We start from the raw sequence: 26,910 nt of genomic DNA on the forward strand, positions 1-26,910 counted from the left end.
TGACTGGCAGCTCAGATCAATCAGAACGACCGTCTGTGTATGCCGGACGCACCCGGACTGTTTTACAGCGGCCGGCCTCGCAGCCTATGTCCAAGGGAGTCATTCCAACGTGTTTTTGCAGATGAGACACAATTTATTAACAGGAGACTCGGCGGGGTGCGGACCCATAAATTGTGCGCCGAGATTTACCAACTGAGATAGAGAGAGGGAGAGAAACGGAATTGTTGTCATTCTTTGGGGCTGACAAATGAACTGTTCTGGGCTGCGACAGCTTCAGTGGAGTGAGGCTAAATAAATCAGCCGGCTTGAATCGTGGTAAGAAAGCAAACAGTTTTATTGGTCTACAGATCTTGAGAAATGGTGATTAAGTCAGATGTGGAAACCCATACAGTGGTTTTACAATCTGCTTTATCCCCAGACCCCCCAGGTCTCGTAGCCTTACTATAATCTCCCAGGAAAGGGGGGAAATGAATTGTTTTATTTTTGATAAATATAACAATAACAACCACCACCATCACCCCCAAAATCAACAAACCTCCATATTTTTATGGGCCTGGGAAAAGTAAGTCTGACCACGCAAGGAGGCTGATGTATGCTCTGAGGGGCTACTCTGCAATAAACATGATGTGCCCTTCAGAGAGGCAGAGGGCAAGGATGGGGGGGAAAGGGGGAGCTTTCCAGAGTGCTGACAGCTTCTCCATCGCAGGAATGCCCCAAGTATACTAAGAGCTCATTACTTTGGACACCACTGATTCTAAAGTTAGGTTGATTGGGCTGGAGCAAGGCTGAAGGTAGCTTTGGAATGATCTGTGGGGAAAGGGTTTACTCAGAACATCACTTTCATCATCAAGTTTTAAGGTTTGTCGAGTGCTTTAATAATTTAAAATGCTATGACTTTTGGGAAACCATGTGTATTATCTCATTTGATCCTCACAAAAACTCTTCAAGGTAGAGCTCTTATTATCATCAGGAAACTGAGGCAGACAGAGGTTAAGTGACTGGCCCAGAGTCACACACCTAGTGTTTGAGGCAGGATTTGAACTCAGGGTTTCTTAACTCCAAGTACAGTGTGACTACCATTATGCCAACAAGAATTGCAGGGAGTAATGCTTAAGCTAGTAGGAGGAGACAGAGCAGAGACAGCAGGTATGATGAAGAAAGGCATTGCATAAAACATGGCACCCAAATTGGGCTTGGAAGGAAGGTGGTCTTTAGGGATTCTAAGCCACAGAAGTGAGAAAGTACTTTCCTTAATTTTAAATGCTGAACTATTTTTTCTCTCCCTTCCTTCCTTCCTCTTTTTCTTCCATCCTTTATCTCTCTTCCTTTCTCCCTTCCTTTTTTCTTTTTTTGTAGTCTATTTTCTTTGTTTCTTTCTTTTCTTTCTTTCTTTCTCTCTTTCTTTCTTTCTTTCTTCCTTCCTTTCTTTCTTTCTTTCTTTCTTTCATCTCTATATCTCATCTAGGTTGAAATTGCAGAGGCCACTTAAAGGCTTGATCAGCATGGGAGCTTTGATCATTTCCATCCTAGAGTAGGTCACCCATCTTAGGCAACCTTGTGGTTTCCTCATTGCCCCCACACACACTCCAGGAGGGGTAAGAAGGGAAGTCCATTGTATTTGTGCTGGACTTAGAGCAGACACCCAATTAGCTTAGCCTTCTGTAGCTCAGAACTCCTAACCTTAAAAAATCCACCAGCCTCGGCCTCCCAGGTAACCAGGCAGGAAATGAGAATACCCTAGGTGCCATCCTAAAAATGGTGGAGGATTTGGGAGGAGCTCTCCCAGGTTCACCCTCCACTCTCTCCAATTAGAGGGAGGAGGGCCCCAAGGGCAGAGGAAGTTTGAGTTGGCAGGTTGGTTTCCCCTCATACAACCCTCTCAACGTGGAAATGTCTATAACTTGTCTAGGCCAGGCATGAAGCCCAACAGACATTTAGCCTTACGTTCTCATCTCCCCATCTTGCTGTGTGAAAAGGGAGAAGTAAAGGCTTGTGGTCCGGCCTCCTGCCATCCCTTGTGTAGCCAAGGCTGAGGGAGCTATGGTCTCCACGGCATGCCATCTGTCCTGGGCTCCCAGACTGACCATTCACATGGTTGGCAGCCTGAAACAACTTGACACAGCTGCAGTAATCTCCTGAGACCCTCTCTCTGCAGTGACTCCTGCTCAACAGTAGCCAAGCAGACATTTGTGCCTCTCCAGGATCTCCATAGCACCTGCTGATGCTATCTGAGCTCCCCATGGCCTCAGGCAAGAGGCTAAGAGAAGCAGAGAAAATGGGAATGAAGCCAGAATTTCAAGAAAACCTCTCCCAGGGATTTATCTGTTCGCTGGACACATTTTCCACCCGTGTAAAATGTCTGGATTGATTACAGGAGGCAGATGAGCCCCTCGACCTTTCTGACACTCGAATCTGCCACATATACCAGAGAGCAGGCTGGGAAGGCTTGCACCCAGGGTTATCCATCTTTTCTTCCCAATTTGCCTCATTGATCACGCCTTCCTTCTTCCAGGTGTGACTACCTTCATCCAAGGCCTTTATCATCTCACTGTTACTGTTCAACTGGTATCCAGCTCTGCATGACCCACTTTGGGGTTTTCTTGGCAAAGAATAGTTTGCCGTTTCCTTCTCCAGCTCATTGTACAGATGAGGAAACTGAGGCAAATGGGATTAAAGTTACTAAGTGTGTAAGAAGCTAGATTTGAACTTAGATCTTCCTGACCAAAGCCTGACACTCTATCCAGTGCACCACTTCTCATACCTAAGCAAGCAGAATCAGCTCTCACCTCCTTTCACCCCCTTAGTCTCTCCTTCCTGCTGATCCATTTTATGTAGAACTGACTGGTGAATGTTCCTAAAACACTCCCTGGAGTCGAGAAGATCTGAGTTCAAATCTAACCTCAGATATGAGTCATCTGAGCACTGCTTTCCCCATTTTCCTCAGCTATAAAATGAAGATACCATCAACACATATCACAGGGTTGTTACGAAGATCAAATGAGATAAAATTTATAACAGTGCCTTAACACAGTGCTTGGCCCTTAGTAATTAATTAATAAATACTTCATTCATCCATCTTCCCACTCTGTTCCACTCCACTCCTCTTCTCCCTCCCTCTCTCTTTCTCTCTCTCTCTTTTCTCTTCCCCTCTGACTCTTCCCTCTTTTTTCTCCCTCCCCTCCTTCCCTCTCCTCTTCTTTGTCTATCTTCCCCTCCTCTCTCTGTCTCTCCCTCTGTCTCTGTGTGCTTCTGTCTATATCTATTTGTCTGTCTGTCTCTGTGTCTCTCTCTTCTTTCTCTCCCCTACCTCTGACCACCCAAATAAATCATGCCAATCCCAGTCTGCTTATTTGCTTACTATTTCCACTACCTGGAATGTTTCCCTTCTCTACAATGCATTCTAAATCTTATGGAATATTAAGAGTGAAAAAGAAGCCTTAGAGATAATCTAATCCAATTCAAAGAATCACAGAATGTCTATCATTAGAAGGGACCTTCATGGCCACATGTAGTCCAGCCCACACATCAGAATGAATCCTTTCAAGAATACACTGGTCATTCAGCTTCCACACACAGGCCACCAAATGAGATAAAAGGCCCTTCCTTGTGAGGGGCCCCTTTACACTTTGAGATACTTCTCATTGTTAGGGAGATCAACCTTGACTCTCAAATTCTCTAATTGATCTGTCAATCCAAGAAGTGAATAGTCCCTTCAGTGTTGTGGATTGCTCTTAGCAGCTCCTGTTCCAGATCTCCCCTAAGTTCACCACATATAATGCTCCCAAAATGGTGGGCTTCTTCCTCACTTTCTCTTGAGGGGAAAAGTAAGCAAACAGACCCATAGTTGCTGATGTTCTCTTGGGCACCCTTATTTGGAATTCACAAAGTTCAAGACTTTTCTACATCTTTGTAACCTTCCCTATGATGGCCTCATCCAGCATGGATCTCCTTTAGGTTCACTTGGTCTAATCTAGCTGCTTTCCCTGTCTTTGTTCTCTTTGGTGCCCTTTTAACCTACTTTATGGGCACATCTGTGACTGTGATGTTAGAACCCAAATAGGGAGGCTCCATCTTCCTTGATAATGGAAAGAGTTATAAAAACGTTTGCAGATCTTTTTCATCCTTCGACTGTTTATTGTCTTCCTTCCAGCTTCATTTCTAAATGCCCTCAGATTGTGCTTATTCGGCTCTTTTGACAAATTTTCTTTAAGTTAGTATTACCCTCCTCTCTTTTTGTTTTATGAGGCAATGTTCTCCTAATCTTTTACCATCCTTCCCCGTAAGATTTTTACAAATGAGTTTATGTATTAAACAGGTGTTTTTCTTGGCTTCCTAGTTTGCTACTTGGCAAATACATAAAGTACTTTCAGACAAACATGCTTTTAGACTCTTGCCTTCCTAGGTATAGAGCAAATGGCTTACATTGATTGAACTTCTATGTAAATTATTTTAATTCATGCCTATGTAATTATTTCTCTTCATATTCCATTTCCCCTTGGATATCCATTGACATTTCATGTGACATATCTTGTGACCATTAAAGTCAGGTTGGAATTGCTATACCCTTTTTTTTCATTTTTCTCCGTCTTCTAGCATTGTACTGATTTTGATCTTGGCTCTAACAAATCAAGGCTTTGACCCAACATAGACTGTTAATTCAGAAATAATTTCTACATCACTAATAAGTCATTTCCTATCTACTAAAATACAATTAATTTCATTTTTGTGATGGCAGTTAGTACTCACCATGTCCAGAGTCTTCCAATTCTTTTCTCAAAGAGAGAATTCATGATATATAGTAATGAAGTTTCTGAGTAATCTAAAAATTTGAGGTTTCCTTAATTGCTTATTTCTGATCCATATTTTCCAATATATTTTTCCATCTTCCTCCTCTATTTCTGCCTTTGAAATGCACTGAGTATCATAAAATATGTTGATTTCATTTGTATGTGTATCAACTTAAATTGCCCTCTTTGTAACTTCTACCAGTAGCTCCCTGATTCTTCTGTCTAGGCCAAATAGAATAAATTCTCCCATCCAATAATCCTATAAGTACTCAAAGGCATCTATTCTGTCTCCCTGAATCTTCTCTTCTCCAAGCTAAATAGACCCAGGTCTTTCAACTGAGGTTTATAAGAGATAAACTCCAGGCGCTTTGCCATCTTGGGTGCCTTTCACTGGATGCTCTCCAACTTGGTCTCATCTCCTCCATGAGGCCTTTCATTCTTACGCAGTCAGAAATTTCCCCTTCCTTTGAATCTATCACCATTACTATTACTTTGGGTTGCTTTACTCATTGTTGTTTCAGTTCATTCAGTCATTCAGTTACCTCTTACTTACATCGATACTGTCCATGAGGTTTTCTTGGCAAAGATACTAGAGTGATTTTCCAGTTCATTTTACAGAGGAGGAAAGTGAGGAAATCAGGGTTAAATGACTTGCTCAGGGTCACACAGCTAAATGTCCGAAGCTAGGTTTGAACTCAGGTCTTCTGGACTCCAGGCCCAGTGCTCTCTCCACTGAGCCACTTAGCTGCCATTTTAATCATATCCTGTCTTATATAGAGGCAGGAATAGCATGCTGGGTTTGACATCAGGAAAATGAGGGATCAAATTTCTGCCTCTGACACTAACTATTTGATCTTGAATAAAATACTTAATCTATATACACCAGCCAACCCCCAGGACTTCTCTGTTAAGTCAAAGACAGATTAAGATCTACTTTAGTGAAAGAATGTCACCCACGCTAATTAAATCCTAGAGCCTTCATATGCTTAAGTAGACTGTCTTGTTGTTTTAGAAGTAATAAAGTTGATAAGCCTTTATAAAGTGCCTACTACGTGCCAGGCACTGTGCTAAGTGGAAAGAAGACTTGTTCTGGAGTAAGAAGACAATTGGACTCCCAGCCTCAGGTCTCTCAAATCCATCCACCACTCAGCTGGCAAAGTGATTTTGCTAAAATGCATATGTGGTCTTACCACCTTTCTACTCAATAAACCCTGAGATGATTCCCTGTTACCTTCAGGATCAAATATAAATCCTCTGTTGGGTATTTAAAGACTTTCACAACTTAAACCCCTCCTACTTTTCCATATTTTTAAAACTTGCTCCCCTCCATACAATCTATGATCCAGTTGCATTACCTATTTGCTCACCTATGACACCTCAAGTCCTAATTCCATGCCTTTGCACTGATGGACCCCACACCTGTCCTCCCTCCTTACTTCTGTTTCCTAGCTTCCCTAAGTTCCTTCAAAACTCAGTTATCACCTTCTTCAGAAGATCTTTCCCAGTCCTTCTCTACTGCTAGTGCATTTCCTCTGAGATTACCTCCTATTTATACTATATGTAACGTGTAAGATCAGTGCCCATGTGGTGAGTGATACCATGAAAGTGTTGTACTACATATGAGCAAGAGGGAAATGACTCCTGATTGACCTCAAGAATACCAAGCTATCACACTTTATGAGCATAGAAGGAACATCAGTTTGTTAGACTTCAAGAGAGGACCTCAAGAGAGACAGAAGTAAGACATAGATGTTTAAATAGTAGACTGGAACCCTGGTGTCCCCAGCCTCATCATGTCCTTTGACCTCCAGCTCTTGCAACCCTAGAGATTGCTAAGAGCAGCCTCCTGTTTGGTAAGGTATTTTTCTCTTGTGTGTCTGTTTCTCTGTATCTCTCTCTCAGTCTCTGTCTCTCTGTCTCTGTCTCTCTGTCTCCCTCTCTTTCTCTGTCTCTCTGTCTCTCTCTGTCTCTGTCTGTCTGTCTGTCTGTCTCTCTCTCTCTCTCTCTCTCTCTCTCTCTCTCTCTCTCTCTCTCTCTCTCTCTCTCTCTCTCTCTCTCTGATCTTATCTCATTCCGAGCTAAAGAGCTCATTTATGCCTGTATATTCTTTGGGATAGTCTATCAATAGAACTTTTCCCATTTCTGTTTGCTGCTTCCTTTGATAAAGAGCTTTTACTAGCTATCCCAATTGGTCTTCTGTGTAAAAAGTATTTGGTGGGACAGGGGCTAAGCTAGCCAGGGTAGGCTGTGGGTTATTTTCTCCTTTGAAAGTGATCAGAGTGGCAGCCTCTTGGAACTGTACTCATCTTAGAGATATTCAAAGTGTAGTCGCTACATCCAGCTTGCCTGGTGACCTTCTTGGAGAGCAGAGTCCTAGATCCTAGATTCTCCCTATCCTTCCCCCTAGCTAGGGTGCTGCTGGTACCAGCACAGTCCTCCTCTTCTCTTCAAGAGTGCTATCAGGCTAACATATCTATATGCTGCTGCTGTTCAGTCATTGAGTCATGTCTGACTCTTCATGACCCCATGGACAGTTTCAATACTATCCATGGGATGGAAATTAAGGGGATGCCCATCCACTGGGAAATGGCTAAACTCGTTGTGGTATAGAAATGGAATGGAATGTTACTGTTCCATAAGAAATTATGAGCGAGCAGATTTCAAGAAAATTTGGAAAGACTTACATGAACTGATGCTGAGTAAAGCGAGCAGAACCAGGAGAACATTGCATACAGTAAGAGCAACATTGTGCAATGATTAATTTTGATAGACTTAGCTCTTCTCAGAATGCAATGATCTAAGATAATTCCAAAAGATTCATGATGGAAAATGCTGTCCACATTCAGAGAAAGAACTGTGGAGTCTGAGTGCAGATCAAATGCAGACTCTCTTTTTTGTTTGTTTTCTTTTCTTTCTTATGGTTTCTTCCTTTTGTTCTAATTCTCCTTTTACAACACAACTAATGTTGAAATATGTATAGCCTATATCAGATTGCGTGCCATCTTGGGGAAAGGAGAAAAGGGGAAAATTTTAGAACTCAAAATCTTATAAAAGTGAATTAATGAATAATTAATTAATCTTAAATAATTAAAAAATAAACGGTGGAGGAAAAAAGAAAAGCAAAAAAAGAAAAGAATGTCTGGTTATATAAGAATTAGTATATGTGAATAAATGAACATATATATATATGAAAAAATATATCATCCATGAGGTTTTCTTGGCAAAAATGCTGGAGTGGTTCGCCACTTCCTTCCCCAGCTGATCACTCTGAACTATGGCCTGTCCATCTTGGGCAGCCCTGCATGGTATACAGCTCATAGTTTCATGGAGCTTCACAAGCCCTTCCACCATGACAAGGCAGTGATCCACACATCTGTTTACCACACTTCAAAGATTTCTAGTCTAAGGGCTGATTTCCAAGGAAAGGAGAACAAAAGCTGCCTCCCTGATTAACCTCAAAGGGAAGGGTGGCCTTTAGCTTATGCTCACCAGTTTCGTTCCAGGGGCACAATGTCACTCAAGAGCCTCAACAGCCCATATGAGGAGAGTTAATGGGTTACCCCAGCACCATGACCAACTGAGGGCTTCTGTGCAAACTGCCTTATCGAAAGAAGGACCCAAGTTATCATCCTAGCTTTTCAACTGTCTCATTCTTTCAAGAAGATTCTTCCAAAGACAATACAAATTTCCCTTGTGTCAACACCTGAGGCTGCCACTCAGAGGAAGAAACAGAATTTGAACAAAGAGCCATTTGAGGAAGGAATGGTGGGCAATATAAAAGCAAAATTAGGTCAGATTCCAGGTCATGATACCATATGGTTAGTGCTGGAAGGGATTTGAGAGGTCATGTAGTCCAACCTGCCTCACCCCATGCCAGACACATATATATCTTACAGGTGAGGAAACTGAGGTTCAGAAAGCTCAAGGGATTAGTCTAAGGTCACACAGGTAGTAAATGAAAGAGTCAGGATTCAAACTGAGGTCTTCTGACCCCCAAATCCAGTGTTCCTTCCATTGCATGACTCTACCTCTAGAAAGTCTATATGAAAATGTAGGCTGCTCTATGAATATATGCAATGTTCTTACACCTGTATGCTCTTACTGACATGATCCCCTGTGCTTATCCTGCCTTCCCTTCTAATCCCTCCTCCCCCTGTTGAATTCCTCATTATTCTAAAAATCTTATCTCAGGCCCCAATGCCATCAAGAACTCTTCCCATTCCCCTGGTCAGTAACAACTCCTCCCTCCGATTTCACGTAACACTTTGTTTTCTCAATAGCTACCTGGGTTTGGGTGGTCTTTCCTCCTCCTGCCTGACACCCCTCATTCCTTACACCAGACTGTAAATGCCCTCATTCTAAGGAATATGCCTTAGTTACACTTTGTATTCTCCCTAGGACCCAGAAGAGTGCTATGCTCACAACAGGCATTTAATAAATAGTTGTTGTTGTCCAATAATAACAATAGAATTAGACACTTTTCTATTTTGCTTCCCAGAGCAAGTTTGGGAAAGGTTTGTGGCAGTGGACTTGGAGAATCGTGGAAGTGATCATCATCGCCAGATGGCCAACTTGAGCAGTAACTTTGAATGAGGAGATGGAGGAGATTCTCTCCTTTTTCTAACTAGAAGTAGGTGTGGTACTTGAGGTTTCATGTGGGTTTAGGAGAAGCAATCTCCATGAATGTCACTTAATGTTTCATATTTTTTCATCTCCCCTATGTTGTATTTTTCTTAGGCAACATGCAGTGTGATGTCCTTGAAAGCACGCAGGATTTGTAGTCAGAAAATTGGGTTCAAATCCCAGCATTGACACTTTTGACCTTTGTGACCTTGAGAAAATTTCTTCCTCTCTGGGTCTCAATTTCCTCATCTGTAAAATAAGGGAGTTGGGCTAAATGGCTTTTGAGGTCCCTTCCAGGTATAAATCGATGAACCCAGGACTTAGCAATGTAACTGAAAATCCTCCAAATTGAGTTTTGGCAGGTCATAAGTAAGGAGCAAATTTCGGAAAATAAACCCTCTCAAGGCATATGTTCCATTGGCTTCGGAAAGCTAAAAATCAGAGGATTTGATTAGGGCAAGACAATCCTGGAGTCTCAGAGCTGGGAGGGACCTCAAAGAACATTTAGTCTCAGCCAAATCTGAGAAAAAAATTTCCTCTAATGCTTTTGGCAGATGGTCCTTTCTGCCTCCCCTTGAAAATTTCTGGGGACAGAGAGTGGACATCTACCTCTATCTGTTAGAAAGGCTTTCCTGAAATCAGGAGAAACACCAAGGAGAGAACATCCATTACACAGGGAAAGGAGGTATATTTGGAGTCTCTCAGAACATATATTCAAATCCTGGCTCTTGTCATTGGCTATTTCTGTGTACTTGGGCAAGTCATTCTCTTGGCCTCTGTTTCCCCAACTATGAAACGAGAGGGAACTAGATGACTTTAAATGTCCCTCCAGCTCCAAATCTATTATTCTAACTCAAAATTATTCTCTTTGCAACCTCTCTCATTGCTAGCTTTGCCCTCTGGGGCCAAATAGAACAATTCTACATCATTATTGTTTTTGAAATAGTGAACAGAGATATCATCCCCATCCAACCCTCCTCCCCTCCCAAACCCCCCACAACACACATTCTGTGTCTTCTCCTCTCTAAGCTAAATATTCCAGTTCCTTCACATGGCATAGTCTCTATGTCCTTCACCATCCTGGTGACCTTCCCTCAGATACCATCCAGTCAATCAATGCCCCTTTGAAATTGCTGTCTTCAGAACTGACCATGACATGGGCTAGGTCCCTGCTGGACCACTCAGATGAGGAGCTGAGACTAGAGTATTGTACCTGGAGTCAAGAAGACCTGGGTTCAAATCCACTTTAGGCACTTCCAATCTGTGTCATTGTGAACAAGTCTCTTTGTCTCTGTGTACCTCAACTTCCTCCTTGGTAAAATGAAGCAGGTAGATTTCTTGGGGTTCTAAATCCATGATACCATGATCAGCATCAGTTCCCACAAACAGAATAGGCCAGGACCAGCCCCCGCCAAGTCCTAACAAGTTGAAGTTTCTGCATTAATCTATTATAGAACATTAATTTCAAAAAGTTATGTGAACTACATTGACTTTGAGAACAAGGAGCAGAAGAGGCAATCTTTTCCTTTTTCTTGGGGGTCTTATCCCCCAAGAGCCCAGAAAATACCTCCCAAACATGTTATTGGGATGCTTTGTATCCCCAAGCAAATGCCAAGATGGGATGAGCCAATGCTTTGCCCAGAGTAACGGCAGCCCCATTTGTCTAAGTTCACCTTGGTGAGATATTTCTTTTACTAAGTGTTCAAGGCCAAATGCTCAGTATCAGCTGCCACAAAATAAAATCGGACCATGCTAACAGCATATTTTCAATTATCTGAAATCCCTTGGAATCTAGTCGTGTTTCAAAGAACTCTCAAAAGCCACCACATCCCTATACCCGGGTGCCTGATTCCAAAGGGAAAAAACCCAGATTTGGTTAAATGCAAAAAGGGAGAATAACTCCCACTTTGGGAAACTCTACTGAGCTTCTAGTGAACTCTGGCCCTCCCTGGGCTGATTTAATGGGTTAGTTAATAAGAACATTTGGGAAAGGGGGATGAGGCTACCATGGATCGGCTGTTCTTCCAATCTTTGATGTCCTTGGGAGTTGTCAAAACCTCACTTCAACATTCATTCATCTGCCCTCCCTGCAGGAGCAAATGAGGTGGGAGTGGCTATTTGGAAGTCAAGGTCAGTGCCAGGTCAGAAAGTAGCTGATCCCTATTAAGGACATGCCTGTCTGCTCCAGGTCCCCACTATTACCAGCAGACCCTCAAGAGAATTCCTTTTTCCAGCAGACAAAGGTCTTTGTTGTGCTAAGTCAAAGGTGACTGTAGAACCCTCTTTTCACAGCAAAATCACAGGGTCAGCTAGAAGATAATGATTTTCATCAGCCTTCACCATGGGGTGACACAGCTCAAGGCACAGAAAGACCAAGGAGGAGGCTAGAGTTGGAGGGAGGAGGGGGAGCAGGCCATAGGTGTGGTGGACACACTTGCCAAGGGAGGAGGCCAGCTGAGCACTGTCCAGGGCACACTGTCACTGGGGGCTCAGGTCTGCCAGCTGCAGACCAACTCAAGAAAGAGGCCTTGCCATCTCATTTGGCAGCAGCCAGAGCCAGGGGAGGGCAGCAGGCGGCAGCAGCAAGGGCAGACGCATGCCCAGGCTCTGGGGAGCAGATGACTCACCCTCCTGCCCGCCAGCTGGATGGGGGCAGCCCCGGGCTCACAAGGCTAGAGTGGCCTGGTGTGATTACTTTGGATGACTGTAAGCCCCCAACACTTGGGATTTGTAAATGCCTTCAGAGAGCTGGTCCCCACTGATCCTGATGACTGAGAGACCCTTGTGTCATGGAAATCAAGGATGCCAGCAGCTCAGAAGGAGTATTCTGTGAGGGGGTAGAGGGAGGAGGCAGGGAAAGATTGTTCTTCTTAGTGCCTCAGACTTGACCTTTGAGTGTAACTAAAGCCGTGCAAGAGAAACTCTGACTTTTTCCCTGGCCCTGAGCTCACCTTAGTCCTGATGTCTCCAGGTCTCAGGATGGCGCTGGCTAACTCCTGGGAGAAGCTGGGCTACAAATCCATGGATACCACAATGCCATGTATACAATCCAACACAAGACCATTTTTCTGAGCTGGTTCATCAGTTGCTTCCTGACTTCTGGGGGCAAAACAGGGACTTGAACATCATTCCAAAGACTACCTCCCCCAGACCATCATCTTTTAGTCTACTGAGCCATGGGTCCCTGGGCAAGATAACTAACATCTCTGAACCTCAGTTTCCTCATCTGTAAAATGAGTATGAAAATATCTGTAGAACTTACCTCACCAGGCTATTGGCAATTAAGTGGCAGAGGGAATAAGAACAACTGGTCTTGGAGTCAGAAGAACCTAAGTTCAAATCCTGCCTCAACTATCTACAAGCTATGTGACCCTAGTCAAGTCACTTCAATTCCCTCAGCCTCAGTTTCCCCATCTGTAAAATAAGGATGATAACACCTACCTCCCAGGGTTGTTGTGAGGACTAAAGAAGAGAACGTGCCAAGTGCTCTGTCATTGTTAAAGCACATACAGGAATCAGTTATTAAATCAAAGATTTCATCCCTCTCCCTCGGGCTAGAAGCAAAGGGCTAAAATGGCTCCTGTTTTCTGGCATTGGGTGTTCTGTAGCCAAGAGCAGTGCTTGGCACTGCAGCTGTGTTGAGGTCAAGGAAACTTCCAAAGCAGGGAAGGGCAGGGTCTCCCTCTCCATTAAAAGACCCAGCTGTGCAGACAAGGGACCCCCCCCCCTTCCCTCAGAGGCTCCCCTTCAGGCAGCTTGTCTCTCCATCCAAGCCTCTTGCTGGCAAGAGAGGTTTTTACTTTTGCTTTCTATCCCAGCACTTAGGGAGTGCCTGGCATACAAAAGGCACTTAATAAGTACATCCTTCCCTCAGAGAGTCAGTTTGTATGGTAGAAAGAGCTCTTGAGTCAGAGATCATGGATCTGAATCCTGCCTATGGTTTCTCATCTAGAAAATGAGTAGGTTGAAGTACAAGACCCCAGAAAACTCTCCCAACTGTAGCTCTAACAACCAGTGTTTCTCCTGCAGGCCTCCAGGAAAAGCCAAGGCCAGGCACCAACCAAGATGTGCCCATGGCCTGGGCCCAAGGCCAACCCAGCTGTGATGGGATGGAACACCAATGCCTACACAGACCCAGTTCAGTCCCGTGTGTGCTGAGGTGATGTCAGCTTGCAGATCAATTCCAAAGACTCTATCACCCCTCAAACAATGTTTTACTAGCCCGTAAAATGTTCCTTAACTCTGTGGAGGATGACTATGCCTCTGGACTTTCCAGGACATCCTGGAAAAATACAGCCCAGGGGAGCTCTCCAAGGCCTCCATGCCTATAGTCTAAGTTCAGTTAAATCTGGTCTAGCTTTTTCCCTCAGTTCCCAGGTCTGGAGCCCTTCCTAAAGGGGCCCTAGCATTGAACGCTTTGCAGAAGAATGTTCCCTGATACTTCTAGATTCCTCATCAATCTCCCTACCTCTATGAGTTGGCTCTGGGATTCTGTCCACATCTAGGACCCTATAATCCTCCAAAGGCTCTCTACAGTGCAGTCTACCTCCCCCTCAGCTGCCAAAGTGATTTTCCTAAAGTGCTGGCCTCTTTCCCAAAGAGTTCAAAGAAGGAGAGGAGTAAAGTATACAAAAATATTTAGTGCAGGTCTTTCTGTAAAGACCAAGAAGACGGAGGAGGCAGCATCATTTGGAGCATGGCTGAACAAATTATGGTGGATGAATATGATGGAACAAATAAAACTTAGGAAGACTTGTATGAACTGATGCAGAGTGAAGTGAGCAGAGCCAAGAGAAAATTGATATTGGAACACCACCATCATAAAGACAAATACCTTCGAAGAACTTTGGAACACTGGTCAACATCATGGCCAACCATGATGAACCATGCTGCCCACACCTGAGAGAGGGGTGGTGGTCTCAAGAGGCAGAAAGAGGCAAAGAATATTTTGGACCAGGCCAATGTAGGAATTTTTTCCCCCTTTGACTATGAATATTTATCATGAGGCACCTGTTTTTATTCTTTTTTTGTCTTTCAGTTGGTAGGGAGGCAGGAGGGAAAGAAAGTACATTTTTGTTAATATTTTTAAAAAGAAAAAAGGGGAGGGGAAGTGCTGGGCTGACCACACCACTGTCCTCAATAAAGTCCAGTGGCTCTCTACTACTTCTAGGATATAATGTAAATTCCTCCCTTTGGCATTTAAAGTTCCTTCCAAGCACAACCCAACCTATCTTTTTGTCCTCATTAGACATTACTACCTTGTACTCATTCTATGATACAGCCATACCAGCCTATGAGCTATTCCTCCATCTCCTACCTCCAGGCCTGTACACTGTTGTCCCTCATGCCTGGTATGCCCCCCCTCCCTTCCATTTCTTGGAATCTCTGCTCAGTTCTAAGAATACCTCCCAAGTGAAGCCTTTCCTAGTTTCCCTTCTCCCCTCCCCCCCAAGTGCTAATGACTTCCTTCTAAGATTATTATCAAATTACTTTCTAGGTAACTGGTATGGACCTATAAATGTTACTATTGTCTCCCCAAGGAGACTATAAGCCTCTTGAGAGCAAGGGCTGTTTTTACTTTTACCACTCCACTCTGCTGAATGCCTGGCACACAATAGGTATTTAATAAAGGCTCATTCATTGTTTGATTAATAAATGCTTACTGATTAATAGGACTTTGGGGGTTGGATGAGGTGACCTCTGGGGTCCTCTCCAGCCCTAGCTATGCTGCTGTACAGTCTTTCTCTACTTAGCCTCCCCAGGCCTCAGTTTACTCATCCATAAAATAAGGGAGACTATCCGACTATCAAATTCCATTCTAGATATATATTAGTATGCTCTATATGTTGTCTTGATGGGCCTCAGTTTCTTGTTGTTAAGTCATTTCAGTCATGTCTGACTATTCTTGCCCCCCCCCCCATTTGGCATTTTTTGGCAAAGATACTGGCACTGTTTGCCATTCTGTTCTCCAGCTTATTTAACAGATGGGTGAAGTGACTTGCCCAGAGTCACACAGCTAGTAAATGTCTGAGGCTGGATTTGAACTCAGGTCCTCTTAACTCCCTGCCTGGTGCTCTATGTACTCTGCTGCCCTCAGTTTACTCACCTGTAAAAAGAAAGAATTCAACTGGATAAGCTGTGAGGTTCCTTTCAGTTCTACTTGTAGTATGGCATGATCTTCTAGGACACAGGGGCAAAGAGGTGACAGCAGTGGGAACAAGGAGGCCCAGGAAAAACAAATGGCCCCTAATGTGCTGAAAACTCCAAACTGTTTTCAGTGGTACAGTAAAATAAATAAATGGGTAAGCAAATAAATAAACAAACACACGATTCTGACAGTAAACTCCTTTGCACAAGTGGCCTCTCAGGTCTGGAATGCCTTCCCCCTTTATCTCAGCTTCGTTAAATCCCCTGCTTCCTTCAGAGCTCAGCTTGGTGCCATCTCCTACAACTGACCTTTCCTCAGTCTTCCTGATTGGTGCTCCAGTCCCACCTCCCTGTCTCTGTGTGTCTGTCTGTCTTCCCCAGCCCCCTCCTCTTCTCTCTCTCCTTCTTTCTCTTCCTCGATTACTTTCTGTTACTTTTCATATTCTTTGTATTAACTCACTTGTGGAGATGCTGGATGGCCCTGGCAGAACTATAACTTCCACAAGAACAGGAGACGTTTTGCTTTTCTCTTAGCGACCTCAGTGCTTAGCGTGGTGCCTGTCACATGGTACAGGCTTAATAAAAGCTTATGGAATTCCATGGAAATAAAAATGAATCACGAGGGTTCTCTTAGAGAAGAGAGAGGGATGGAAAAATCAAGACTCAGGCAACAGACACCCCAGGACCAAAGAGGAAGGACCGCAGCCCTCTGCAGATTAGGTAGACTAGACTGTGTGGCCATGAGCTTGTCTTTAGCCAAGAAAACTGCCTGAGAGCCTAACTTACCTGGGCAGGATGTCACCTCCTCTCCTTCAGGATCCCAAAACGGTCATTTGGGGTTGGAAGTCCAGAGGACCCTCAGTGACCACCCCAAGCTCAGAGACCACAAATGCCAAGTGAGAAGGTCTGGGCTCTCTCTCTAGGAGGAGCTCTGAAAAGTGCCAGGACTTAAGTATGGAAATAGCTCTGCTAACTTTGTATCTGCTTTGCATATACATTGTTCCACACTTGTGTAAGAAGACTATGCCTGGTACAAAGTAACTTTAACAAATAGCTGCTTGTTGTATAACAATAAATGAACTTGCCTTAAAGACGTGACCTATGCTGGAGGTCCTGAACCTCTCGGGTCTCTTCCCCAGTGCTGGGGCCCAGGAGCTGGCTTGGCCCTTCCAGCATCCCTCCAGAGGCCCCTAGGGTAAAACAGGGACAAGACACCATTCATGCATCCCCTCCCTCCAGACCTCATAGTGTCTATCACCAACAACCCTGGTAGCCAGGCAGGGTCTTGGCTCTAGCCAATACAGTCTGGCCTGAAAAAATGGAAAACCAGGAGGCGAAGGAACTATTTTGTCATCCCCAGACAATCTGGTGTGTGTTTTCTGAGCCGGGGCCCTGCCCTCTAATCAAGGCAGGGTTTGGTCCCCTGCAGTGAGCTCTGCTCCTACAAAATGGGCGAGGGGCTTATCCAGTACTAAATTTAGCTGGCCAGGGAAAGCGCTCCAGTTCTCAGGGATGCAGACAAAACAAGAGATCTGTTGAGTGTCTCTGTTGGAGAACAGTCCTATCCAGGCTAGGGGCCACCATGTTCCCTGAAATGTTCCTAGCTCTGGAGCCCAGAGCTGAGCCATCCCAGGGCTGGGCTTTGGCAACCCTGGTTGCTCCGTTCATGTGTCTGATTTGACCAGAACTTTGGCTTTATTTTCCACCTTCTACAGGACCAGGGCTATGCTGGCCAGGATGCCATGGACAAGACAACAGGAGTAGAAAATAAATTGGATCACCTTTCTATGGTGCTGTAAAGTTCACACACGTGATCACATTTGAGCCCCACCCCCCCCCCCCCCCCCCCCCCCGCCCCTTGCCCTGGGAGGCTGGTGTTAGGATGTTACTGATGGGAAAACTCACTAAGCTCAGAGTGATTTGTCTGTATAGACAGTGCTAAGCAGAGAGATACAAATTCAATCAAACAAGGCAGTCCTTGACTTCAGGGGTTTACATTCTAATGAGGGAAACCACATATAAGGAGTATGGAAAAAGTGGGAGAAAGGGAGGGATAAAGGGGTTGGAGAAGGAGAAGGAGGTATAGGCCAGAGAGCTGAGAGGTTATTTCTCAGTTAGACCTTACATCAAACCTGAAACTTCTCTTCTTTCCCTTCTTTCCTCCCTTCTTTTTCATCTCATTCTCCAATCCTTCTCTTTCTCCTTCCTTCCCTCTTTCCACCTCTCCTTTCCTTCCTGCCTGCCTGGCGGGGCCATCTTCAGTTGTCCTGATCTATATCTGGCCACTGGACCCAGATGGCTCCCAGGAGAAAGTAAGGCTGGTGACTTTGCACAACCATGCCTCACTTAAATCCAATTCCCCTGCATGTCATGGCATCACCTCCCTGATGGCACGGTCCTCTTCAAGAGCAAAGGACAAACAGCTTCTATGAGTAGCAAAGGTGCTGCCCACTCGGGACCAAACTGGAACTGGAACATTGGGCAACACAGCTTTCTTTCTTTCTCTTTTTCCTTCCTTCCTTCCTTCCTTTGCTTTCTTTCAGTCTTTTTTCTTTCTTTCCCTTCCCTCCATTCACACTTAGTATCACAACCCTTACCTGGGGCTGTTCTGCCCAAAGGGAATGTAATTTTTCATCTCTGCAACTTTTTTATTTTTGTTTTTTCTTTCTTAAAGATGAGCCTTGACCCCAAATTATTCTTGCTGTCATTGATCGGCCAACAGTAGGTCCTAGGCCAAGCCCTATTTGGTCAATGATTGGCTCAGAACTAATATAAATAATAATTGTTTCTGTTTTGGCCAGGAACCCTTTGAGGGTCTTCCCCTCACAGATCACATATTTGGTTTTGTTTTTTACTAAGTAAGGAGGCCCTTCTCTTCTTCATTTCTTAGTGAGCCTTAATCACTGAATGGGCTTTGCTTCAATAAACCTGAAACTTGTTAAAGACCTTAGCTTAAAAACATCAAGGTTCCCCATTGCATCTAAGGCCCTCTCTAGTCATCCTGATCTATGTCTGGCCATTGGACCCAAATGGCTCTGGAGGAGAAAATGAGGCTGGTGACTTTGCCCAGCCCTCTCTCACTTAAATTCAAGCACTTGCAAGTCATGCCATCATTTTCCTTTTGTCATGGTCCCCTTCAAGAAAGAAGGGCACACAACAGCAAACATCATCAAATCTGTAAATTAGACACTATTAGGGAGAAAGAGATTTCTTTAATTCAAGAGAGCCTCGAGGTGAGGAGAATCCTTCTACCAATATGTATTGCCATCTTTTCTTCAACTTAAAGTCTTAACATGGTCTCATTCTGAACACAATAGGGCATTCACCCCACAAAGTTCTCTTTGAAATGTGTAGTGGATGATAGATGGATGGGTTAGTGTATCCCTCCCAGTGCTGGGCTGAGTGAAGCAGGTGGCCTGGGACTTTCCTGACTGTCTAGTGTCCAGCAGATCCTGGCATGAACTCCAGCTCCCAGACTTCTGCCTCACTCCCATGACCTTTAGAAGCTTACGAGGTTGTGGTCACCTCCAATCTCCTTGATCTAAAAGAAGCAAAGAATAGACAGAGACAAAAGCATCCACAGGGCTGTTCAGCCTGAGCCATCCCCGAGTTAGAGAGGGCAAGAACGCTGCTCCCCAACCCAGGAGTCCATTGAAGATCCTTCTCTTTCTTTGGCATCAACCAAGCCAGAAAGAACTAGAGGTAAGAGATGGGTCCTGTCTCAATGAACCCCATTCCAGTTGAACAGTCCCTCTCCTCACCAAATGGTTAGTGGACTGGAACCACTTACATATTATGTGAGCATGCTTCAATGTTCAAGCAGAGAGGTTTTCAGTGAGCACACTGGACATTGGCCAGTCTCCCTGGGAAAGGCATTACAGATAGAGAAGCCAGTGTGAGTGAAGACAGAAAAGAATACAAGACCTAGATCTAGAAATAACCTCAGAGACCACCTAGCTCAAGGCCTTCATTCTACACATGAAGAAACTGAGGACCACAGGGGTCAGGGGATTTGCCCAAGGTCACACAGGTACAAAGACAAGAAGCAGATTTGGAATCCAGGTCCTCTGATTCCAGAGTTCATTACCTATCTACTGTACCATGCTGTGTCCTAGGGCATCCTCCACCATGAGAGTCAGACAGAATAGAGCAGAATACGAGATGGAAGCAACTTCAGCAAACCTCTAGTCCAAATCACAGAAGAGCAGGAATTCTTGGTACCATCTACCTGGCAATGACCAAAAGCCTCCAATCCACTTAGACCAGTCTAAATGTTGACATTTTTTCTTGACTAATATCCTACACATCCTTCTTTTTTAAAGTTCTCCCCTCCCCATCCCCAGCACAGTCTTGGTTCTTCTGTATGGGGCCTGAGCAGCTGAGGCAGTCTTCCTCTCTCCAGTTGATCTATTTCTCCATATTACCACTATGTACAGAAGAGGGAGAAACAGGTGTCAAGGCCTGGGTTAACTTTTTAAGGAACAAGAAACTAAGGTGAAGATAGGGTTGATCTCAAGAGCAGCTTTGTGTATCTATTTTAATACCAAGGCTCCTGGGGGAGGGGGGGCATTTGGGGCTAACCTTGCAGAAGGTCTAAACTCTAAGTCTTGACTTTGAGACACAATCTCCCTCCCAGCTCTCCCAGATCAGTTTCACATTCTCCATTCCAAACTGACCTACTGGCTCTTCTCGTACAGAACATTCCATCTCCCACCCCCACCCCTTTGCTTCATATTCTTCCTCCTCATATCTTAAGTAATCAATCAATAAACTCTTATTAAACATCCCCAGCCATGTGCCAGGCATTGGAGAGACAAGTACAAATAGTGAAACAATCCTCACTCTCAGGAAGCATCCAGCCTCTTGGACCATCCTCCATCCTTCAAGTGATGCCTCCTGAAAAAGGCCATTCCTGACCTCTCCATTTTTGAGTGCTCTCCTGACAGCCTGAAATTACTTGGATTTCCACTGTTCTATGTTGACTTACTTGTGTGCATGTTGAAAGGCATATACAGAATAGTGAGGAGAGAGCTAGACTTGAAATCAGAAAGGCTTGGGTTCAAATCCTGTCTCAGACCCAATTGAAGCTATGTGGTTCTGGGCAAGTCACTTTGCCTTGCTGAGTCTCAGTTACCTCATCTGTCAAATGGCCATGACAATAAAAGTATTCATCTTATAGTATTTTTGTGAGGATCAAATAAGATGATGCATGACGGGGTTGGGCCTGAGCATTTCGAAGGGCCCTTATAGCTCTAAATCTATGGTATACAAAGCTCTTGGCAAATTTTAAAATGCTATGCAGGGGGATCCAAAAAGTCTTAGTTCAAATTTAAGTTTTGGTGAGTTTTTTATATACCTTAAAACTGAACTATTAGGAAGCTTCACGCTACACTAAGATTTGGGGGACATACTTTATAGATGTCCGTTTATTAATATGGAGAAACAGGATGCTGTAGTGGCTAGAGAATTTGCCTTAGAGTTTAGAAGACCTGACTGAGTCCAGTTCCCATCTCTGCTTTAACTGTGTGACCTTGAGAACATCACTTGATTCCACACCCTGAAACAACTTTCTAAATTGTCACACAGATACATGTCAGCATTGGGGGAGGGAGTTTCCTGTCTACATCATTAAAATCACTCATCCAGTGTGGCTATACTATATGTGTGTGTTTTTGTGTGTATGTATGTGTGTATACGCATATATACACACATATGTACATACATATTTTATATCATGTATATTCATGTATACTAGACAGCTCTCTCTCTCTAAATCTGAAGTTATGCAGGAAGTATCCTCACTTGAGATCATTTATATCAACAAAATCCTAGGTCTGGTTCTCCCCAGATCATTTCTTGTTATTACTAGTATCATTATTATTTAGAATGTAAGATTCTTGAGGGTATAGATCATTTAATTTTTTGTATTTATACCTTAAGTACAGCACAATACATGACTTTTAGAAGATGTGGATTTCTAGGACCATCCTAAATCTACAACCTTCCCCTTATCAGAGGTGACCCAAGTTGTCTAGTGTCTGGGGTTTGGGAGCTGAGGAGGAGACATTCTCCCATGACATTAGATAATAGAAAATAGATGCTCAGAGACAAATTGCAGGAGGCCCCTGAGGCAGAGGTTGCCTTCCCTGTTTTTTCCTTCCATAAGACTCTATGCTGGTGACAGACCCCTATCTGCTGGATCCATCTGGTTCTCAAAGGTAACAATGTCCCCCTAGGTGGCCAGGACACAGCTGAAGATAGATCCCAGCTATCCAGGAAGAGGCTGAGCTGATCACTCCCCCACAAAAGGACAGCCCAGGTCCATCTACTCCTCTCCTTCACCCAATTGTGGGTAACCCAGGAAGGGACAGGGAGAGAATGGAGTCTCCTGAGATATTTGTCAAAGCTTGTGACCACTCCTTTCATCTCCACCATCATGGTAGTCTCAGGATGACAGATTCCCCTACAGGACATCCCAAGCACAGCCCATGTTACCCTGGCCATGTTTTCTTCAGCAAATCTAATCACAAATTGTGCCACAGAAGGGCTAAGTAAGGAAGGAGCCAGGAAGACAGATAATCATCAGAGACCAGCCCACATTCTTTTCCTTATCCTGCATTCCAAGAGATATGAACTGACTTCAAAGGGCCTTCTGCTCAGGATAGTGGAACAAGACCTTTCCCCATGCTATGGAGATTTCAGTGGACTACTTAATGAAAGGGGGCTTGATAAAGATAAGGGTCATAGAAAGTCTGTGGGAGGAGCCAGGAGGACCCATCTACCTTTCTCTGTCCCCCACCCCCAGCAAGGATGGCTACAACATCCCGAAAGGTTCTAATCCTGCCCTTGGGGAGGCTGTGTGGCCTCCCTACTGAGGAACCATTACTTTGTACTTTTGGAGCAGACGTCACCTGTCATTCTAAGAGTCAGTCACAGAAGAAGCTTGTTTGGGTTCCTATGGAGTGTTTGTTACCATCCAAACATGATTCCAGATTTTCTCTGGCTGTCCTCCATGCCTGGAATGTTCCTCTCCCTTACTCTGCCTACTGACTTCCCTGGCTTCCTTTAAATCTCAATTAAAGTCTCATTGTTTTTACTCTTAATTATACTCAATTACTTTTAAAAATTGACTCTTAGTTCCAGGGCCTCCCTCTGTTAATTGTCTCCTATTTGTCCTGTACAGATCTTGCTTTGTACAAATCCACTGGAGTGCTGTCTTCCCATCAGATTGTAAGTTCCTTGAGGACAGGGGCTATCTTTTGCTTCTTTGCATACCCAGCACTTAGTGAAGTGCCTAGAACACAGTAAGTGCTTAATAAATGTTTCTTGATTGATTATAGAGAAGGGAAGATGCTGCTTACTCTAATCTATGGCTCCCTAGATGTATGCAACACCATGGGACAAACGGGGTTTTGTCCCAGGGTATAGACATCTGTTGAGATGTCCACTGTCTCCTCTCCTCTCCTTCCCTTATTTTCTTCCACTGAACTTTACCTCCATGTGGTACAACTGCTTCTGGGGTTACCACCATCAGTCATGGAATATTCACCTTAGGGCCCTTTAAGACCAATCTCCTCACTTCACAGATGACGAAACTGAGGCAAACGTAGCTTAAGTGACTTGTCTAAAGAGTCATACAGCTGGTCTGAGACAAGATTTAAACTCAGGTCTTCCTGGCTCTAAACCCAGTATTCTTTCCACTGCATCCCCTAGTATCCTCTAGAACCATGTCACCCCTGTCTCAGGATCTGCCTTCCTCCAGCTCCCCAGGGAGGTGAATGTAGTATATAGATGCCAGGTTGCCTACTTTCAGTTCTGTTCCTATCCATAATACCTGACCCACATATTAAAGAAGACTATCAAATTCCATCCTAGCCAAGACTCTCAATTATGGATATAAGCACTGACTGGGACTGGAGAAATTAGACCAATAATGTTTATGGCTCTAGGAAGCACTAAGGATTTGCCAGACTGCAACATTTCAACTCTGGGAAATAATTCCTTTTAAAAGTTCAATCCACCAGGCTCCCACTTGAAGATAAAAACATGAACAAAGCAGCAACCAAGTTATTAGAAACATTAGTAGCACCAAAAACAGAAAACAAGTAAACAAAAAAACCACCCCAAAATCTGAAATAACTTAGGAATATGACCTTAACAACCAAGAATGTGAATTTTAGGAAGAAAAAGCACCTCTGGGTCAGCAGTCATGGGCTCAAGGCTACTCTGCAACTCATCAAGGAAGCAAAAACAAGAAGGGATGAAGAAAATGCAATCCCCAAACAAAAAAAGTGAATGCCTGCAGCCCTCAGACATTCTCCAAAGAAATGGAAAAGGGCAGGGGGAAAGGAGTCAACAGGGCTCAATGGAAAGATATGGATTTGGAGTTAATGGACTTTTGGATCTGCCACATCCTATGTGACCTTGGGCAAGAGGTGACCTCTGAGGTCCCTTGTAGTTAAGATCCTGTCACTTCATCTCTCTGAACCTCTCCTGATTCCCCCACCCTGGTCTCCCCCCAATTGCTGGTGCCTTTGTTCCCCAATTACCTTGTATATGTTATGTACAGATTTCATACCTTTGTGTGAGCTTGTTTGCCTCCCCTGCAATCTTCTTGAGGGCAAAGACTGCCTTTTTTTCTTTGTATTCTAGCACAATGCCTGGCACACATTAAGAGTTTGATATATGCATGTTGATTGGCTTGATGATAATTCAGATTTACACTGCAATTTACAAAATACTTTAGTCACAATCATTCTGTGAGATGGGTAGCATTGCTCCCAGCCTGGCAGATGAGGGGACTAAAATTCAGGGAAGTAAGGCAGTCACACATAACACGTAAATTACACAAGAGGTCTTCCTGGCTCCACCCTTTCAGGGACACTAACCTCTCCCTACAAGTTCAGATGCTTAAGGGGACATCAGGAATATCCCAGGATAGGACAGAATAGGATCCCAAGTCCTGAAGTTAAGCAGGAGAAAATAGCTGAGAAAAATGTTTAAATCAATCGATCAACTATCAAGCATTTATTAAGCTCCAGCATCAGGTACTGTGAAGGGATCCTGATTAAAATTCAAGAATGAAACAGTCACCAGCTCAGGGAGCTTATATTATATAGGGGGAGAAAACAAGTGTACATACATACAAGTCGACTCAAGGTCATGGATAATAAAGTAAATTTGCCACGTTAATATGCTTAGGTTTAAAAAAAAATGACCTTATAGGCATTATCAGGAATTGAATTGTGGCATTTATGACTGACATAGGGACTGCCTCTGTGATTTAACTGGCATAGGGAACTCCCATGTGAGGACACTCCCTCCTCAGACCCAGGTCAGACCCACACCCTCAGACCCAAATTCTCTGTGATTTACAGTCTTTGTTAGTTGCCTGGATTTACTGAAGGTCAAGTGACTTGCCCAGGGTCGCATACTCAGAATGTTTCAGAGACAGGACTTAAACCCAGGTTTAACAGCCAGCTTCCTAATTACTATGCCATGCCGCCTCTGGTGTAAGAGAATGAAAATGTACATCTTAGTCAAAGGAAACAGATCACAGAGAAAGGACAATGAAGTGCCTCTGAATGCTAAGAGGATGCCCACTTTTGTGGCAATCTGTGAACTTTGGGGGAGGCAGGTCTATGGCAAAGGGCAGAAACAGAAATAATATGATTGTGATGAAAGACAGGCTGACATAACAGATTGAATCAGAAAAACCTGGGTTCGAGTCTTATTTCTGGCACATACTGATTGTGTGAACCTGGGCAACTCTAAAATTGGAAAGAAAGTGTTCATCTGGGCTAGTCAAGGAAATTCCTCACCAAGAGTTTCCTACAATGATGAAACTATTGGAAGGATTGAACTATCTTAACATCCACTGGAAGTCTCATTCCACTAAAATCAGAGCATCTGATAAGTGTTTGACTTGCCTTGATAACCGAATCTCACATAAGATAGAGGAAGCAATCAGGATCACTGCCTTCCTGAACAGAGGACCTGATTATTTAAGTAGCAGACACAGGAGACCAAGGAGAAAGTGACCATGTCATACAATTGATGAAGACTGAAAGATGAGGTGTAGGTTACCCATAATGGCAGGTACAGTACATTTTGGGAAAGAAAATTCCAAAAAGTACTGAGGAAAGAAGCATGAGCCCATGGTCTAAAAGACTAAAAGGAAAGATGGGGAGGAGGGCTTTTAAAAATGAATTCTAATATCATGATTGCAAAGTTTGTGAATCAAGAAGAAAGAGGGACGTATGCATAAGCTCTGATGTGAATACAGAGGGAGTTCCCTCATGCAAAGATTTTAAAAGTACTTGTATGAAAGGTAGAAGCAGGGACAGAGCAAGGATGTGTACATGGGTGATACTGTGACAGCATTATCAGGAAGGTTAAAGCTTTCCTAAGGTTTACGGGAAAAAATGCTAATAACAACCAAAAAATTTTTATCATAGCAAGAAAAAGATGGTTCAGTGTTAACAAACGCCAAGGACAGAGTTCCCCAAACTTCTGTTTTATATCTATCTTTTCTGTCAAAGAGAATGATCTTATGAGGAGATGGGAAGGGGAAAATATGTAACTACTATGGTAAAAAGTAAATTGCAGCACCAGATAGATGAACAGTTATTATTAATCATCATTATCATTATTATAAAGCTATTAAAAGAGAAACTAAATTCCCTTCTTGAGTTCAACTCTCTTAACCTCAGATGAATTGCATTTCAGGACACTGAATACTCCTGCAGATGTGACTGCTCAATGGCTGTTGGTAATCTTGGGAGCTTTGGGGTAATGGGAAGATGTCCTGGAAGACTGGAGATGGGTGAACATTCCCATGCATCTAATAGAAGATGACGAACTCCCAAACAATAGAGCTTCCTGTCAATTTCTGATAAAAAAAAAAACCCCAAAAGATTATTGAGTAAATGACTTGTGAGCACTTAGAAAGGGAAGTAGTGATCCTTATGAGGTATCATTAATATACTAAGACAAGATTCTTGCCCAAATAACTTCATTTTCTTCTTCTTTTAAAGAAAGTTGACTTCACAACATAATGGAGAGAGAAGAGTAAGCCAGATCTGAGCTCAATTTTTTTTTACTTTTGACTCTGGGAAAGCTGCTTCACCTTCAGTGTCCCCAGGAAATTCTTCAATGACAGATCAGGTGCCCATCTCCATTGACAGAAGAGCTTCCTCACTGAGAATTCCCTACACCAAAAGATCTTGGAATCCCAAATGAGTAAGCCATGGCACGAGGCAGCTTCTGCCCTCATTTATTTGTGTGTCTTTTGCCTTTCTTTGTATCCCTAGCACACTACCTGGCACATAGTAGACACTTAATCAGTGTCTGT

At 43.7% G+C, this 26,910-nt stretch overlaps 1 protein-coding gene and 1 long non-coding RNA gene across 4 annotated transcripts in view; one reads left to right on the forward strand and one right to left on the reverse strand.

The window, feature by feature from the left end:
- On the forward strand, positions 1-26,835 carry LOC140497672 (uncharacterized). The gene is made up of 2 exons (XR_011964808.1): positions 1-315; positions 26,594-26,835. It is a non-coding gene; the product is annotated as an uncharacterized lncRNA (long non-coding RNA).
- The window catches only part of BBS9 (Bardet-Biedl syndrome 9), a 655,958-nt gene that overhangs the window by 208,097 nt on the left and 420,951 nt on the right, over positions 1-26,910 (reverse strand). The gene's annotated exons all lie outside the window — the stretch shown is intronic.

Source organism: Notamacropus eugenii, chromosome 3, assembly GCF_028372415.1.
Source record: "Notamacropus eugenii isolate mMacEug1 chromosome 3, mMacEug1.pri_v2, whole genome shotgun sequence".
In the NCBI taxonomy this organism is placed as follows: Eukaryota; Metazoa; Chordata; class Mammalia; order Diprotodontia; family Macropodidae; genus Notamacropus; species Notamacropus eugenii.